The 17,415-nt window shown below is 41.6% G+C and overlaps 1 long non-coding RNA gene across 1 annotated transcript; it reads right to left on the bottom strand.

Moving 5' to 3' along the window:
- Positions 1 to 1,646: 1,646 nt before the first annotated feature.
- Positions 1,647 to 3,016, bottom strand: LOC126987069 (uncharacterized). The gene is made up of 3 exons (XR_007740146.1): positions 2,989 to 3,016; positions 2,524 to 2,616; positions 1,647 to 1,858 (listed from the first exon to the last, which is right to left on the bottom strand). It is a non-coding gene; the product is annotated as an uncharacterized LOC126987069 (long non-coding RNA).
- Between the last annotated feature and the right edge of the window lie 14,399 nt (positions 3,017 to 17,415).

Genomic DNA, 17,415 nt, shown 5'->3' with positions numbered 1-17,415 from the left:
TTCCTGCATTGATGTTGGCTTAGCTTGGTTCACTTGTATCTTCAGCTGAGGGCTGTCCAGGGCATCGATGAATTGATCACGCAGCAAAACCGTCAGCAGGTCAGGGGTGGCACCTGGGTATGCCTTGTGCGCCATGCTCTCAAGGTCCTGAGCGAGTTCCTGAAGAGACTCGCCGCGCCTCCTGTGGCGGGTTCTGACCCGAAACCTGCAGAGCGCGGTCTGGTGCTTGGGCCCATATCGTTGCTCCAGCGCCTGTGCCAGCCCGCTGTAGCTGCCCTTTGTCGCATTGTCGAGCTGAGCAAGGACCTCCAGCGCCGCCCCTTTCAGGCTAGTGGCCAGCTGTACCGCTCACTCTTGGTCATCCCATCCGTTCCGAGCTGCCAACAGCTCAAACTGAGCGCGGTAAGCCTCCCAGGAGACCTTGCCATCAAACTCCTGAGGCTTCTTTCTAACAGGCGAACCCAGCAGACCCATGGGGCTGGCGGAACTTCTTGCGGGGATAAACTCAGGCGAAACAGGGCTCAAACCACCCGGACTTGCGTAGGAGAAGTATCTTGGGTACAACTAGCCCTGCAGGCACTGGATGTCCGTTTCCAGCCAAGCAGTCTTCAAGGGCCTTCACTCTGTCACTTACTTCTAGTATTTCTTTGTGTGTCGTCTCCGTACCACCTCCATCTCTTGTTGAAGATTTGTGTTCTTTCTCCACTTCTATCAGGCGTTGTCCCAAGTTCGTGGTCACATCAGTCATTTCTCTTCGCACTGATTCACTTCCATCTTGTACTGCTTTTAGCTGTAGCTGTAATCCCGTAAAGCGATCTTCTAGCTGTTCTTTGAGTTCTTGGAGTGTTCCTTTTGTTGTTGCTGTGCTCTTTCTTGTTGTTGCTGTGCTCTTTCTTGTTGTTCTTGAGTTCTTGGAGTGTTCCTTCTTGTTGTTGCTGTGCTCTTTCTTGTTGTTCTTTGAGTTCTTGGTGTGCTTTTCTTGTTGTTCCTTGAGTTCTTGGAGTGCTCTTCTTGTTTCTCCCCTGTAGTCTCAAGGCTTCCAAAAGTTCAGTCAACATGTCGTCCTCTGGGCAGCTTGGGAACGAGTCTCCATGGCGAAAACAAATGCCTACACTCCTGACACCAGTGTTATGCCGGACGTGTTACTTGGGTTCCGTGTCGCCGTCAGAGACCGTGGAGGGAGATATGTAAACACTTTGCACAGCTTCTGTAGTTTAATATTCTTCTTTAGTAGTACACTTCACTCGGACTCTTCACTTACCACTAGCTTACTATGACTGGGACTGGCCCTCTCTCGCCCTCTTCTCCTATATATCTCCAGAACAGTACAGTCTAGAATATTACAGTATATTTCAGATCATACAAGAACATGTAGCAAAAAATATATGCGAGTTGGCAACACTTCCCGCCTGGCGCCTGGCCGCGCCCCGTGGGGCGCGGACGGCTCGCCTTGCTCCCCGCCCCTTTGCTCGTTTCTCCGGGAGCCTTCTAGAGGCCTATGGTCGCCGGGGGAAGCTTCCAGCACAACAGTATGATGTGCTGAGAGAGGTGTGGAAGAGTGTAGCAGTGCCGAGTGTGATGTATGGGATGGAGGTGATTACATGGGGGAAGCTTCCAGCACAACACTATATTATGTACACTAACCTCTTGCATCAGCTGCCTCTGGTAAATGTAAGTCAGCAAGTAAGGCCCTTGCGCTTTGCTTTGATATCCTGAACCTGGATGTAAATTCCTCTTCAGTCAAAGTCAGGAATAAATCCAAGCGATCCTTCACAATCCTTCTCGGCAGTCTGACCCTTTCCCCTGCAGCATCCTCGAGGACATCAAGCTCCTCAAAAACTTGTAAGGCTGCCATCATCTGAAGAATATACATTATATACAATGATGTAATGCTTATACAAACAAAGTATTATTGACTATTATATATGAATAATGATGTATGATGGAAAATGGACTTTGGCAGCAAGTATTATTTATGTAATGTTATTCAAACAAAGTATTAGTGACTATTATGAGTTATGATGTATGATGGGACCTGTATGCCAAGAAATGAACTTTGACAGCAAGTAATATTTATGTAATATTAATGTGATATGCAACATATCATCAAGTAGTAGAACTAAGTGAAGAATCAATGTAATGACAATTGGTCTTCGAATATTTATGATACAGATGCTTTGGTATTGTTTTACAAGTGCACCTGCATCACGGCGAAAGACACCTATGTGCTTTATGAAGGGGGTGTAGGGCCCCTAGTTGGTTAGAAAAAAAGTTATCACGGGGATCGAGGTTAGGTTAGTTTTAGGTTTACCAATAAAGGGCGAGTGTCCTGCTGGAAATATCGATGGGTTTCACTAAATGGGAAGGGGGGGAGGGTAAAAGAAAACTAATGGTAAGATTATTTAAAAACACACCAAAAACTACCCTCTAGAATATTTTCATCTGCCAGTGCGAGACGGGCACACTTGTAAAATTTTAGCGATGTTTCTAGTAGTAACCCTTCATAAATTCTAGTTGGCTTACCTGGGTCTTGCTCTTGATCTAGGTTTAGGAGGGAGTGACCCCACTAGACAGTGACTACAGCCTTTATACTTGCTTGCACTCTTATGTCAATACCTGAAAATACAGGAAACAGGAAATACCTTCATCAGCTTTTGTTACATTTTGCCAATTAAATCCATCAATAATTTATAAATACACAACTGACGAATGATTCTGAATACTCATTTTGTAAATTTCATTATGAAATTATGATGAAAATAACAACTTATTAACTCATCCTGCATAAAATCAGTAATATGACTAGCCCGGGCAGGACTCAGGAATGTGGCCTTGGCACAGCTCATTATGGCTCACCTGCGGGCGTGAGACACCTTTGATGCACCTGACAGTACCGCTGCATTCATCAAAACATTCAAACAAAGCCGCAGGCTTGCATAAAATGGAAATTAACCTAATTATGTGAACGATAATACAGAGTGCACTTACCGGAGGAGGCAGGCGTCTTGAATCCTCATGGAGCTTTACTACATAGTCTTGAAAAAAGATGTAAATACATCGATATTTATAAAACTTGCTTGAGTTATTGCAAAAATAAATGAGTGTGTCTTTTCTAATTCGTTCAACTTCTCATGCTACTGCAGACATAGTAAAACAATTCAAATTTATGCCTTTCGCCAGCGGGAAAGGAAGCCTCCGCCTGGACTTTCGTTCGGCGGCAAGTTCCATTACTATTTCGTCCTCAGCGCTGGCGAGGCTTAGCCCGGCGAAGCGTTCATTCCGTCTAATGGTACCAAATATCGGATCGCCCGGAAAACTCCAGTGCCAGGCCTGGCGAAAGGTTTTTGAAGTACGGCCCTAAGATCCAAACGGTACCGGTACTAGCGGCAATGCGCAGTGCCGAGTGATCATTAAGCTTCCCGGAACCCAAGTGATCATGAGGCTTCGCGGTACCAGTACCGATACCAGGTACCGGTACCTGGTGCCGCGAAGAATCGATTCCTCGCAGTACCCGGTACCGGTACCTGGTACCGCGAAGCCTCATGATCACTTGGGTTCCGGGAAGCTTAATGATCACTCGGCACTGCGCATTGCCACTAGTACCGGTACCGTTTGGATCTTAGTGACGCTCGGCGCTCGCCCGCCTCCATGTGGTATGGGCCCTGTGTGTAGACGCTGAGTCACTGCCCCGCTGCCCGTCTCCCCAAGTTCCCACCATTTTGTCCTGCTTTCCGTTTCCATCACAGCTCCCGTTTCCATTATTTTATTATTTTATTTATTTATTGGAGTTACTGGATAATTCTTCATGTCCGATTCTTTTTCTTTTTTAGGTTGCTAATAATTTTTTTTATTGTTATTAGACTATGATCGAGTACACCCATGATAACTATACATGCTATTTTTTTATCGAAAAAATAAATATTAACTTCATTCAGAGAGAGAGAGAGAGAGAGAGAGAGAGAGAGAGAGAGAGAGAGAGAGAGAGAGAGAGAGAGAGAGAGAGAGAGAGAGAGAGAGAGAGAGAGAGAGAGAGAGAGAGAGAGAGAGAGAGAGAGAGAGAGAGAGAGAGAGAGAGAGAGAGAGAGAGAGATTTACATAGATTTACCTAGAAAATCAGACCACACAGACCCCATGGTCCAGACTAGGTGGTCTTTCCTTAAACCTAAGTGATTTGACATTAATCAGAAGGCTCCTAAACGTTGCATTTCTACTCTAGTTGATATTAAGTTGAAGGAGAGAGAGAGAGAGTTTTCTTTACAGGAAATTTATTTGGGAATTTCATCAGAAGTCATTAAGAAAAAAAAAAAATCCTTCGGGTACCGGTACCGGTACCGGTACTAACTGTACCTGAGTTTTCTGTACCGGTACTACCGGTACTCAAATTAACGGTACTTGCCCATCCCTACCTTACATACTCTGACGACGCCAGCTGCTCACAGAGTTTCGTTCAGCTTTACTGTCTTTCTTTCATATGTAGTCTTTGTTTGAACATCGCACGTACGGAGCAGCACTTGCGACCACAATGGAGGAATTAGGACCAAATGGTGGGATACGACCGGTTGAACATACGGCGCCAAGAAACCATGTACCGAATGACAAAGGAAAATGGCGATTCTCCTGCTGGCAACGTGATGAAAGCACGTCCTCACACCAAAGAAATGCTGCCAAGTCATACTCACTGAACGATCTGTCTCGTAACATGGACGTTATCACGCATCACCGAATAAAAAACTTGTATATAGTGTTTTGTGAAGTACAAAGGCTAATGTATACTCACCCCAAAAATTCCTACATGTCGTCACACCTGGGTCAAATGGCTACTTCCAAAACTTTATTTGACAACAAAAATAACGTTACTGGAAACGCTGTGCCGAATGGCACACGGGGCACTCATACCAGAGAAGTGAGAAGGAGCAGAGGACTGTGATACCCTCTCCTCAACAGGGCACCCGACGCACTAATACATGCCCGTGAATGAGTTGAAAATTCGGCCAAGGTTAACCACAGTGAGCGCGAGTTTCAAAACCCCTTAATTTTGTGCCAAACGGCAAACGGTTTCCATTCTAGGGTTGAGCAGTATAGGATATACGTTGTCAGGTCCGGGGCTTGTATTTGTTTTAAGGGACTGGAGAGCTTTAAGGACTTCATCGGTAGTTATTACAAAGTTAGGCAATGCCTGCTCAAGAGGAGGAAGAATCTTCCTCCAAGAGAGCGACCTGCTGAGGGCCACTCCATGTATTATTCCTCCAAGGATAAAACTAAGGTAAGGAAAAGAAAATACAAGAAATAAAAGACCATAAATAAAATGCATAAAAGACAACAACTTAGGCATAAAAAGTCTCAATTAGAAAGAAAAGAAGAAAAATAGGGAAATAGGCAAATCGGAAAATAGGAAAACCTGAATATAGTGTGAAGAAGAGAAAAGAAGCAGATCATCACAAAGAAGAAGAAAATACGGAAATAAAAGAAAAATGGGAAAAATATGTACTAAATCAAAAGAGGAAAACAGGAAAATCTGAATCTAGGTACACAGAAAAATAAAGAATCAAGAAGGACCTAAGAAGATGTGCAAAGAGGAGATTTGATTGATTGATAGTTTATTGTTGCAGATAAACAAGAGGAGAAGGAAAAGAAGAAAACAGGGAAATAAAATAAAGAAATGGGAAAATAGGTCAATCGGAAAGGATAAATAGGAAAGTCTGAATATAGGGAGACAGAAAAGTGAAACAATCAAGAAGGAGCCAAGAAGCTATAAAGGAAGGAGAAGAAGAGGAGGAGGAAGCCAACAAGTCCCCTGTGACATCAAGATCAAGGTCGAGGTCCGCCGTGCCCTGAAGTGCCCTGGCAGCTCGTGGAGGAGGAGGAGCCCCTCGGCGTGCAGGCCCCCAGGGTGAGTGTGTGGGGTGGTGGAGGCCAGGTGTGGACGGCCACACTTGGGACAGGAAGGAGGGGAGGCCAGGGTGTGGACGGGCCACACTTGGGACAGGAAGGAGGAGGGCCAGGGTGTGGACGGGTTACACTTGGGACAGGAAGGAGGAGGCCAGGGTGTGGACGGGCCACTTGGGACAGGAAGGAGGGGAGGCCAGGTGTGGACGGGCCACACTTGGGACAGGAAGGAGGGAGGCCAGGGTGTGGACGGCTACACTTGGGACAGGAAGGAGGAGGGCCAGGGTGTGGACGGGCACACTTGGGACAGGAAGGAGCGGAGGGCCAGGGTGTGGACGGCCACGGGCCACGTGTGTAGGGTTGCCACCCTGACCTCAGGAAAATACCAACATCTTACTCTCCAATACGGAACTAACTGTATTTTAAGTTATGGGTCTTGTCTGTTGCAGTGTAGGTGATGTTCACTTTGGGCGACTTGGGAGTCCACCGCCCCAACACTGTGCCCTACTCCTAGGGCCGCTTTCACTTTATTTGTTTTGATCGTTACCAATGTTGGTGATCAACGCATAGTTTTCCACGTGAAACTGGCCTATGGGGTAGTGGTAGAGGAGGTGAGAGGTGTTGAGAGTGTGTGGTAAGGTGCGGGGCTGGGCTCACCCCGCAGCCGCCACTACCCCATAGGCCAGTTTTACGTGGAAATACTATAGCGGCAATCACCGCCATTTGTAACGATAAAAACAAACAAAATGACTGTGAAAGCGGCCCCTAATGTGCCTCAGCTGGTCAGGGAGGGAGCTACTCTGCCCCTTGGAGTAGTCGCGTGTAGGACAGGGGGCTCATCAGGGATCCCCTGCAGAAACAGGTCAAATTTTCTCCTGAAGGTCTCCATGCTGCAGTTTGAGGTGTCCCTGATCTCCCTGGGCAGGCAGTTGAATAGTCTTGGCCCTCGTTGGTAAAGCTGGCAGCATGTATGGACCTAAGACATTGACTGACTGTTTCAATGGATGTCCTGGGGCAGGTGCGGCCAAATTGGGTGTGTGTCTGGTGTGTTATCCCTCCTTCAGTTTGTGGTGATGGGTTAGGCACTTGCTTCTTCAGTGTTAATTATGTAGTACTATCTCTTCGTCTTTGGAGGGAGTAGAGTTGCAGAGTGTAACTCAGATTTTTCATTGAGTTCAGCTTCCTTGTGAAGACCCTTTGTGTCTGTTCCAGTTGCTTGATATTGTACATTTTGTGTGGGGACCACAGATGGCACAGGTATTCCATTTTCGACAACACCAGGGACTTACAGAGCGGGAGGAGGTGTTCGGGTTCCCTCGTCTTGAAGGTGCAGAGTATCCATCCTGTCATCCTGCTGGCCGTCCTTGTGATGTCAATGTGCTCAGTGGGTGAAAAGTCATTACTAACTAGTACCCCCAGGTCATGTACGGAGCTCTTCTCTGCAATTTCTTGACCTTTCACCTGGTACTGTGATCTTGAGGTGGCCATTTTTCCCATATCTTATTAATTCAAATTTATTTTTGTTCAAAGACATGTTGTTGTCCTAACCTAACCTAACCCAGCCCTAAAATTTCTGTGGCCTGCCATGACTGACAGCCGCTGCCCACTGCTGGTGGAGGAAGGGGGAGGGACATTGCGTCGCCTTATTTACACATACTATGATAATGACAATACCTATGACAAAAAAGCCCACCTCAAGATCACCCACCCACCACATTGACCTAGGGCATTTATGGTGGGTTGCGCTATGCCACCACCGCCTACAATTAGCTCGAATTAGGGGTTTTATGGCGAGCCCTTTTTAGGGTCCACCGTACCACAGCCACGACTCGTGAAAGCCTAAAAAAGGGTCTGCCCACATTCTCGGGTTAAGGAGGGTGCCCGGGGGGGTCCCTCCTGGGCACACAGTATATCCTATGGCTTTGAAATTTTAGTATGTTGTTTGTTGGTGTAAGTGTATGACATTCTGTGAAATTTGGGTGAATGTGTAGAGGAGACTCAAACAAAGCATAAAATCTTATTTTTGTTTCACAGACTTTAATTTTTAGTTAATTACTTTGAAAAAAAATACCATAGAAACTTTGTGTTTAGATCTACATTTCTCATTTTGTAATTTTTTTCATTTTTTGTTCTGGCTTAAAAAAATTGAAATTCATTTTCACTAATAATTTTCTCCACTTTTTCTACCGTTTTCTTTTTACATTTTAAAAAATGTACAAAATGAGAAAAATTGCCGTTTAGTTGTAGATTATATTGATACCTTACAAAAGACTGTCAGACGTTTTGTCGATTTTGTGAAATTTTTTGAAGTGTAAAAACAAATTTTCAAGATTTTGGGTCCTTAAGATTTTTTTTTCCATTTCATGTGTCTTGCCATTTGTATTCATTTGATTGTCATGAAATGTTCACATATGATTGTTTATACCTTGTTCACTTACTGGGCCGCCAGCGTGATGAGCAGATGTTTCACTTGTTGCATATTGGTACATCTGTGGCCCGAATAGCCCTTTCTATAAACTTTTACAAACATGAGTATATAAACAATTTGTGTGTAAATTTGTATTTATTATGACTGCAGATGTGTTGCAATGGTACCAGGTAATAAGTTCAAAATGATAAGGTAATAAATATATAGCTATGTAAAGGCATCCAAAATACATTTAAAGTTTGGTGACATTTTGCTTCCAAATATAAGCATTTCATTATGTAACAGTAATCAACTGTAGAGGCAAATGCCCCTCATATCAAACAACGTAAAAAAAAAAAAATCCTAATAAATGAAAATCTTGCTTTCATAACAGAAAAAATAATGCTCCAGATCAGAACTTACTAGTACTTGGAATATTAGATTATCCCAATGTTTGATTTATTATAGTGTATTTTACTGAACTGTATAGGGAAATACCACTCCGCAAATAACGTAAAAAAAAAATTCCTGATAAATTAAAATTTTGCTCATAACAGAGAAGAAAATAATGTTCCCCATCCTGCTCTTCATCTGTTTCTAACTCGTCACTTTCCTCGGAGAGCTCATCATCTGGGTCATCTGAACTGACAAAAAACCTGAATCATCTGAATCACCAGATGAGGTATCCGATCGCCCTCCTTAAAAGACGGTCGGGTTCATTTCTGTTGAAAAGGAGGGAAAAAAACATTATTAATAGTTTTTTTATGTACAGCTCATCAAAATGTAAGATATTGTATCGACACAAACTCATATAATAATCATAAAAACTACACCAAATAGCAGAACAAGACTATATCGTCAGTGCGTCGCGAACTGGTACATATATGCGCCAACCCATGCCTGGTACATTGGTGCACCAATACGCGGCAGAGGGAAAAAATATTAGTGGTCCGCGATTTGGTATATATTTGTACCGTGGATTTTTACACTATACTACAGGCTATCCTCTCATAATGATACATAACTCCTTTCTCTGCAAAACTCCAACGGACACTGGCGTGGTGGGCACCGTGAAAGTTCCGCGGAGCAGGCAAGAGCGCTGAGTTGCCAAACGCGATTAATGTGTTAACAGGCCTTAAAACTATCAAGCTTACAGCTTTGGTCGCTGGATATTGTCCATTTACGTGTAGTTCTGTCTTAGTATCAGGGTTGGCAATGATTAAATCAAATTGATTTAATCAAATGATTAAATCATTGATTTTTTTACTAAAAAAATCATGATTTTTTTGATTTTTTTGATTTTTTTGATTTTTTTACTAAAAAGTATTCCATAAGTTAAATGATGTGCTCCAAGGATGGTAAAGTAAAACAACCTATTATTCATTTATTCCCTTCATGGTATATACCAGTAAATAAATAAATAAATTAAATAAAAATAAAATAAAATAAAATAAAATAACGAAAAAAAATTAAAGTAATCCTACATTAAGTTTATTCACTCAGAGGCTTTCTGTGATGACCCTAGTTATGGTTTTTGTAAATGAAAACGAGTTTTGCAGCTTTCTCTATCCCTAACCTATTTCTAAGCTTAGAATGAACAAGACCAAATGAAGAAAAAATCCTCTCCACCCCAGAACTTGAGGCTGTTGTTGTAAATAATTTCCTAACCAAATCAGAAAAATAATTTTTGTCTTCAACAATCTTGCCCAAAGAAAGCCACCATGCAAGTGGTCCAGCATTAAGTGAATGAGCAGAAAACATGTATGGCTGAAATGGAGGAAGTTCTGCCTTATATATCATTATAATTTTCATTGATCCAATTCATTCCCATGTTTTCCTCCTCCATAGTTAGTTTTTTTCCCTTGTAAGCTGGATGTAGTATATTTGCTAAATAGTGAACAGGGGTGAGGGCTAGTTTCATTCGTTTCATGAAATGATCTTCAATGACAGCACTATCACCTGACCGAACTGATTCCTCTGCAAGCTTATTCTGTAAATCTTTCCACACCTCAGTAGCTTCTCCTATGTCACATCTGTCCCTCTGAACTTTATCAAGTGCTATGGCAATGAGCTTCAGAATTTTCAGCATATCTTCTGCAGATCTTTTTATGTATGTGTCCATCACCTTCCTTATAATAACTGGATCCAGTTGGTTTCTTTTTTCACCATCACACACAGATACTAATATTGGCCAGTTGTTTAGGTAACCTTCTAAGCAATCAGACAGTGTATTCCACCGTACGTCTTGAGGCACGATGAGGGTTGAACCTCCTGCGGCTTTGTATGCTGCTGAGGCTGTGTGGTTGTTCCGAAAGTATTTAACAATCTTCACAATATGTTCTTTAATGTTACCAATTTCTAAATCTTTTGCTAGCACTGACTGTGACTGACCAACTGGTGGAAAATACATGTACTGTACTGAGCTTAGGGAGTTCTCTTGCTCTAATGTTGCCAACTTGCCATATGTTTTTACTAGGTAAAATCAGCCTCCTTTAGTCTTTACTAACTTGGGATTCAATGTATCATAATAATAACCAAGGTTACCAACCAAACAGTAACAGAATAAAAGTAGATATTCTTCTGTGTGGTAATAATATAAAATGCTGTCATGAAAATAACTTCAGGCAACTCTGTCTGTCCTAAACCTGGTCCTGTACCAACTACAAACAAGTACATATTGAACACGTATGTATCAGGATCCTTGACTGTGCTCACACTTACACGCCCTAAACTCAAACTTAAAGTAACCTATGGAGATTTTCAAATCACTCAGTAGGATATATATATATATATATATATATATATATATATATATATATATATATATATATATATATATATATATATATATATATATATATATATATATATATATATATATATATATATATATATAAATATATATATATATATATATATATATATATATTTTTTTTTTTTAATAAAAAAATCAAATAAATCAAAAAAATCAAAAAAATCAATGATTTTTTTGATTTTTTTGATTTTTTTAAAAAAATCAAAAAAATCACCAACCCTGCTTAGTATGGTTACGAATATCGCTTCAGATTTATTTAGGTTAGTTCAAAAGACATATTTATCAATGAATATATTATTGCATTAGTTTATTATCAGTACACGCACTATTTGCCTGACCCGGTGGCCTGTGGCTTGCCTTCGGTGCACCCACCACCACCCTGATCCCTCCCACCAACTTCAGTTTCCTTACCAGTCTTTTTTTTTTTTTTTTTTTTAAGCACATGACTTTGTGTCCCAATGTCCACCACTGGTGTTAGTGTTGAAGTGAGGCATCGAGACAGTTGCTGTGGTCAGTACTTGTTCCGTCCCTGCTGCCGCTGACTTCAGGACTCCTTGGTGCATCCCTCGCCTTGCCTGCTCAATTGCTCACTGAGTGTGGCTTTGAAGCAACCTCGCCGCCTTCTCCAGCATCTCTGAGGTTCCTCAAGGCCAGCCAACTCCTCACATCCAGAGTAGTGTTGCAGTGGAGGCTGCAAGGCGGGACAGCAGCTGGAGTGGGTGGGATTAGCAGGAGCAGACTGCTACTGGTTTGAGGTTCAGGAGTGATAAAAAACACCACCAACACAACCACCAACAACAACAACAACTGCTGGCCTCTTCATCCACAAAGGGGGAAGTTTGAATTTCAGAAGTGTGAGAAGATCTGAGAATGAGAGCAAGTTTACTGACCAAAGCCAAGAGTGTGAGAAAAGACATGCAGGGAAGGATGACCTCAACAAATACACCCACACACTCTGGTGTAAGACCTCATGAAAGTCGGGAGTGTGGCAAAAGGTTTAGTAATAGGAGTAACCCCAAACATCACACCCTTACACACACTGGTGCAAGAAACCATGAGTGTGAAGTTTGTGGGAAATGTTTCAGTCAGAAGGGTACCCTCAACACACACACCCTTACACACACCAGTGCAAGAAATCATGAGTGTGAAGTTTGTGGGAAATGTTTCAGTCGGAAGGGTCACCTCAAATTACACATTGTTACACACACTGGTGAAAGAAATCATGAGTGTGAAGTTTGTGGGAAATGTTTCAATCAGAAGGGTCACCTCAACACACACACCCTTACACACACTGGTGAAAAAAATCATGAGTGTGAAGTTTGTGGGAAATGTTTCAGTCACAAGGGTCACCTCAAATTACACACTCTTACACACACTGGTGAAAGAAATCATGAGTGTGAAGTTTGTGGAAAATGTTTCAGTCAGAAGAGTACCCTCAAATTACACACTCTTTCACACACTGGTGAAAGAAATCATGAGTGTGAAATCTGTGGAAAATGTTTCAGTCAGAAGGGTAACCTCAAATTACACACTCTTACACACACTGGTGAAAGAAATCATGAGTGTGAAGTTTGTGGAAAATGTTTCAGTCAGAAGGGTAACCTCAAATTACACACTCTTTCACACACTGGTGAAAGAAATCATGAGTGTGAAATCTGTGGAAAATGTTTCACTGAGAAGGGTACCCTCAAGAAACACACCCTTACACACACTGGTGAAAAAAATTATAAGTGTGAAGTTTGTGGAAAATGTTTCAGTCGGAAGGATAACCTCAAATTACACCTTGTTACACACACTGATGCAAGAAGTCATGAGTGTGAAGTTTGTGGGAAAAGATTCAAAGTGAAGAGTATATTGAACAGGCACGTCTTCAGACACTCTGGTCATAAAGGGTTCAAGTGCGATGTTTGTGGGAAACGTTTCATGACTAAGGGTGAGATTGTCAGGCACATGAAGGTCCACTTCTCCTGAGGTGCTGTGCTGATTCAGTTCTGCTGTGTGTGTGAGTGCAAGTGTTTGTTGTGGTGGTGTTACAGGGCTGTGTGTAGCACAGAGAACAGAAAATATTCATCTGTTGGAACAAATGGTGACTGTGACGGCATGATCTGTTATTCACTTTCCACCCCAGGCTTCATGTGGTTGGTGGGTCCTGTGAAAGGTCTGATCTTTTTGGTGACTGTGCTGGGCTGCCTGTTGTGGCCTGGGCTTATTGGTCAAGTGTGTGTGTTAATAGTAATAATATAGTGTATTTGGTCTTACCAGCCGCTAAGCTAAAAATGTACACATTATAAACACATTGTAAAACAAGTAGGTAGGGGTTCAGGGATCTAACACATCAGTGGGAGGTTGGAATGATAGTGGTGGGAGGGTTGAGTGCAGTGTGGTGGTGCCGGGGAGGGGGAGGACATCCTCTTCCAGATGGTGGCAAGGTGTTAGTCCCAAGGTGTGACATTCATGTAGGTGTGAAAGAGGGGTGACGATATGATTGAGCACATGCTACTTGAGTGATGTATGTATATAAGAGAGAAAAGGGGATTATGGTAACAGTTGTGACTGAATGGAATAGGATGTTGGAGAGGGATGTAAAAAGGTTAAATGCATGCAATATTATTTCAGCTGAGGTCATTTTCAAAGCAGACAATTGTTGTCATTTAGTAGATCATGTCATTCTTAATCATCAGAAATCATTTTCAAGACTCAATTCTGACCTGTCACATTGCATAGATCTTGTCATTCTTAGTCAGTTGAGGTCATCTTGAAGCCAACAATTCTTGTTTCATAGTTCAATTCTCGTCATTTTCCCTCTTTTTGTTCCTCAGATATATTTTTCAAATTAATATCATATTTATTTCCATTTATTTCATTTTGGGAGCAGGCATTAAGGCCAGGTTATGTTAGGTTACCATATATTTAGTTTAATTAGGTCAGATGAGGTTAGGTTACATTTAATTTGATTAGGGTAGTTAGTTTTAATTGTGTTCAATGAATGTGTAATATGCTTCAGTTATATAATGTGTACTCGCCAGAGCTGGGATTCTGTAGAAAAAATCTACCACCGGTATCGGTAGTCGGTAGCGAGCCGCGTCCAATCGGTATCGGTAGATCGGTAGATTTTTCAGAAATCTACCGATCGGTATAGATTCGGTATCGGTAGATTAAAAAACTCTATAATTATATAATAAAAAAATGCTTTTAAAGGCCCATAACACACTTTTTAAGTTATTTCTCTCTTATTTCGGTTAACTTAAGAATAGAAGTAAATTAGAGTCTTTTAATACCTTTTTTAAGTTCAAAAATACATAACTTATTTAATAAATGAATTTCTCCCTCAAAAAATAAACATCAAACTGAAAAAAAGTTAAATTTAAACAAACTAGACAATACAGCATTATTTATTAACTTTCACAAAATAAATTTCTTCCCAACACAAAAAAAAATTACAACTGAAGCAGTCTTGAGCCTCCTACTCCAGGTCGGTGTCGGCGCCCTTCTTGAGGTCCTCCTTGAGGAATGTCTTGAACTGCTCGCTGTTGCCCTTCAACATCACCAACTGCTCAAAGTTGTTGGCAGTCAGGGAGGACCTCTTGGGGCGGAGGATGTTGCCGGCGGTGCTGAACAACCTCTCAGCGGCAGCGGAACTGGGCAGGGAGGTGTTGTATTTGACAAACAACTTCACCCAGGCGTCGCGGTGGCTTGAAAGCCATAGAAGTAGTCAGTAAGCAATGAGTTTACAAGTACGATTAAGTTTGTGTCATCAATTTGGAGCCTAACCTAACAGAGCCTCACTCCCATGGCCTCTGCCCAGGACACGTCCTCAAGTCCACAGGGGGAAGGAGACGCTGCCTCCACACCTCACCTCTCCCCCACGCTGCCTCACACGTGACACCAGTGTTGCCAGGTTCCTAACCCATTTTTTCTGTAGCTTTGCCATTAAAATATCTTGAGATTCCGGAAAATTCTGTAGATTATACACACACACACACACACACACATTATATATATATATATATATATATATATATATATATATATATATATATATATATATATATATATATATATATATATATATATATATATATATATATATATATATATATATATATATATATATATATATATATATATATATATATATATATATATATATATATATATATATATATATATCGACTAGACTAAATTAAACTCAATACTACATCAATTACATAATATTTTCATTTACATTTATTACCAGTTTTTATGCTTATTTTGCCATTACAAAAAAAAAAATCCTCCTGAATGTGAAACTGAAATTATGAATGGAGTGCAAAATCAGCATAATACAAAATTATTAAAAATATTGAAAAATCTGATCTACTCACTGTTATCATCTTCTATGTCTTTTGCCATACTGTACATATCCTCTTTCATTAACTTCATCATTTGAGTTGGCAAATTCATATTAAAACATGTACTAGTTTTTTAAGAAGAGTCTCTTATTGTACAACAGGCCAGTCAAAGTACCAGTAGACAAGCGGTTTCTAAGCTTTGTTTTCATTCTATTCACTGCAGAAAACACCCTCTCTACTGTTGCACTGGAATGAGGTAAGCATAAAAGGTTGAGCACACAGCATTGTTGTTAACTTTGTGGATTTATAATTTTTAAATTCACATAGGGTTTTATACGTATGCCGATGGTATTCGCACACTAAAATGAACATCATTAAGAACAATTGAGAACAATTGTGAGTAATGACCAACGAAAATCTGCTAAACTGACATCGCTGAAGTTGAGTCTCACCGGGTCTGCCTGCTGACGCGTACGGTTCAAGTACAGTGCATGGGGGTGGGGGGGCCTTGGCGGAATGGCGGGACGATTGACCGACGGCCTCATTTTTTGTCATTTGTAAAAGTTGTAAAGTTTATAACTGGATGTTCCATGATATTTATTGATTATCAGAAATTGGATGAGATTTCTGCAAATTTTCTGTGTAAACTTAAAAATATCTGTAGATTTTGCACAAAAATCTGTTTTTCTGTATACTCTTCGAAATATCTGTAGAAATACAGATATTTCTGTAGACCTGGCAACACTGCGTGACACTGGCTTACGTGACTAGCCTCACTCTGCCGCGTCCCTCTTACAGGGTTCACACACTCCTACACACGGGCCCCGCCGCGCCACATACAAAACACTCACTCAACACACAGCATATCCTAACCTCTGGTTCGTAACAATATGATTAAATAGTTCACTGACTTGATCAAAACTTTTTTAATGTAAAATAAAGTTTAAAAAAGGAAAATCACTTGAAAAGTTAAAAGCACAAAACGATTAAGTGCTGCTGCCGCGGCGGGTGGACTTAAAAACACTGCCACTTAAAACACTAGGCGATGAGGCTGAGCACGTTGTCGAGAGCGTAGGAGCTAGAGCGTAGGTGTAGGCTACTCGCGTCGGGAGGCCAAACAAGAGTGGGGCTCCCGCCAAAACTGTTGGCGGGAGCGAGAATCTGCTAGGTCGTGGCTGCCTCTGATTGGCTGAGAACGCCCAGAACGGCCGGTGATTGGCTAAGCGTGATGACGTCAAAGTAATACCTGGAATTTCCTGCTAACTGCTTCCCATAGATGCGCTCGAACGTGTTGAAACTTGTCCGTTTCATTTTGCCGGGTCGTCTTCTTAAGTCTTAACAAAAAAGTCCCGCGCTCGCTTTTTCAATCTACCGATACCGATTGACTGCCAATCATGCGATCGGTAGCGGTATTCGGTAGTTTCTTCAAAATACCGAATGATCGGTATCGGTAGCAGTAATCTACCGCCGGTAGTACCGATCCCAAATGTCAATCGGTAGTCCCAGCTCTGGTACTCGCCATTGTCAATGGAGCTTGGGAATAGTAACACATGACTTAGTCATTCACTTTTTTTTATTGGATTAACCTGCAGTTTGAGTATTACAGCTTGATGTAGCACGTAACAGCTGATACAGCACAACAAATAAGTAATTACTGAGAAATCATCTATACAGGAAGGTAGTTGGTGTGGAAGAGAAATGGCTACTAACTCTGCCCTGTGCACAGGGGGTGATAAGTGGTGCCACAAAGAGATGCTCAGGGCTGAGAAATGTAAATCAAGTAGTGGTGCATTACAGGTGCCCAGTTTGTGAAAGACGGGACAGGAAACGGAGGAAATAGGTAACTGGAACTGTGTGGCAAAGCAGAAGGGAGGAAAGGACCTGCAGAAGCCACTGCCTCAACAGACTATTGGAAATGGTTTGACTATAGTAAGTCTGCTGGTCAACAGAAAAATATTCTTAATGTCGTGCCTGGC

This window comes from Eriocheir sinensis, chromosome 64 (assembly GCF_024679095.1).
Source record: "Eriocheir sinensis breed Jianghai 21 chromosome 64, ASM2467909v1, whole genome shotgun sequence".
Lineage (NCBI taxonomy): Eukaryota > Metazoa > Arthropoda > Malacostraca > Decapoda > Varunidae > Eriocheir > Eriocheir sinensis.
This window is presented reverse-complemented; position numbering and strand designations above follow the sequence as displayed.